The sequence below is a fragment of the Ostrea edulis genome, chromosome 9, assembly GCF_947568905.1.
Source record: "Ostrea edulis chromosome 9, xbOstEdul1.1, whole genome shotgun sequence".
NCBI classification, from domain to species: Eukaryota; Metazoa; Mollusca; class Bivalvia; order Ostreida; family Ostreidae; genus Ostrea; species Ostrea edulis.
This window is the reverse complement of record NC_079172.1, coordinates 2,904,385-2,906,452: the sequence shown is the minus strand read 5'-3', so window position 1 is coordinate 2,906,452 and position 2,068 is coordinate 2,904,385. Positions and strand designations below refer to the sequence as shown.

Here is a 2,068-nt window from a genome sequence, read left to right as displayed (position 1 = left end):
TAACCAGAGGAATCTAAATAAATGGTACCTACGTGTAACAGTACTGTACCCGCCAGTCATTTTCGCTAAGTACCCGCAAATATAAGCTTTCTGTCTGATCACGCTGATTCGGCATCCATCTTTGTTTCCGCTGCAAGTGTCTTCTGCTTCATCAAGAAAGACAACTCTTGTTTTAGCAATCGCACACTCTCGGGCCTTTCCGGCAAGTGAAATACAACACATTCATTTTCCCGAGCTTACGGAATGACCCGAGAAGTTCCTTTCAAGATTTTTTTTTTTTTTTTTGTTGGTGGCGGATCAAGAAAATTTTGCAACCAAAGAGAAGGAAGGGGAGATCTTTTTCTATGACCCCCCCCCCCCCCAACTACCATAACCAAAGGGGGTTGGGGTACACGTACTCCCGTATCTTTTAGATCCGCAAACATAAATTCTAAAAAATCTAAATTTTATAGGCTATAACATCTAAATATAAATTGAAAAAAAAAATGTCAGCGTACATTTTCATTCTTGACACCCCTCCCCCATTTCAGGTTTGCTCCTATATAGGCCTATGTGTAATCTTCAATATATTTTCATTTCTACAATAGCGGATCTGGACCTTTTTTTTTTAAATGAGCGAGATGCGACCCAAGTGTGTACCTTTTTCTCCTCCCCCCCCCCCCCTTCCACTGTAAACGTGGAGATCCCAAAATGGCAAAAATGGACTATTTAAAAAACAAACATAGGTGCATGCCTATAAACAAAATTGATATGTTTTTTTTTAAATCAAGCCCCGCTACTCCCCCCCCCCCTCCCCTCCCCATCCACCCCGTCCGGCTTGATCCGCCACTGCTGTACAACAATATGCGATCAAGAGAGTAATTCATGCACTTTTTTGTATAGAAATATAATCAAGTGGCGTAGCGACCTTTACACAACAGCCCAAATGAATACACAGAATTTTTATTGTTCATCTTTTATAGATCCCTTTTGTTTTTTATAATTTTAATGTCATACTATCAATTCAAAGCAATATCAAATCATTTTTTAAAAAGTCAAACCAAAACTCGAGAAAGTTTCTGAGGTCAGTATAATTCAATTTGTGGAAAAAAAGGAAAGATTTCATACAGAAAATTGAGACGGACTGTTTGATTTTCGTTCGAGGTAATTTGATCAATAATTATCTAAATTATGTTTCTAAAAGTAGAATGAGATATTTTTATTTTCTAATTTGCTTAGAGATTATTTATTTTTTTGGGTGTTTTTTTTTTTATTCATTTTACTTTCCTTTGGATATGACCTTAAAAAAGTAGATCCCACGTCGCGGCAGGCGTTGACACGCTAAAGAACCCTCACTACTACGACCCTGAGCGCTAAGTATAGGTCTAAATTTGTGGTACTTCACGTACAGCTGGTGACATCTCAAAAGGAGTGAAAAATTCTCGACAGAAAATTTTTAAAATTAATCATTCAATGTTCACTTCCCCGTCTTCATAAGTTTGAATGTTTTGAGAATCAATAACGTATGTTATTATTGATATCAAACATCAAATCTATTTTGTTACATATTCCACAGAAATATTTTTAAAAATTGAATACCTTTAAACATCGGAATATTTTATTTATTATCTATAGGGAATAAATAATGCGATATTCAGGCCATTTAAAAAAAAAAAAAAACTTGGACTGCATTTTCGGCCGTCACCCTCCAGGTCTCCATCATGGCATTGTTTTGGGTTGGGTCAAGGACATTTTCCTCGACTCCCTGGGGTCTTACGGCACCCCATTCTTAAGGTATTCCATAACGCGTCATACCACTGCAAAACGCCACCGTTTTAAATAAGATAACCGTTGTATCTACATAAAAGGATCAACATTGAAATAGACAATTTTAACTGGAAATATATAATTATAAATTAATAAATTTTGCCAATAAACTACGGAACGCTTGCTTTAAAGTTACTGCTTGCACCTTTAATTTTGTTTCATATTTAAGGTGAAGTCCGTAAGCTATGATAGAAATTTACTTGACTAGTACACATCGTAAAATGAAAGCTTTCGTTTTCGATAAACTACCCTGAAATTGCAG

The 2,068-nt window shown here is 36.1% G+C and overlaps 1 long non-coding RNA gene across 2 annotated transcripts in view; it reads right to left on the bottom strand.

Moving 5' to 3' along the window:
- Positions 1-136, bottom strand: part of LOC130049997 (uncharacterized) — a 26,718-nt gene extending 26,582 nt beyond the window's left edge. The window contains exon 1 of one of the 2 annotated variants that reach the window (XR_008798343.1): positions 33-136. This is a non-coding gene — a long non-coding RNA (uncharacterized LOC130049997). The remainder of the gene's footprint in view (positions 1-32) is intronic. The other variant, XR_008798344.1, reaches the window with a different exon arrangement.
- Positions 137-2,068: the final 1,932 nt, after the last annotated feature.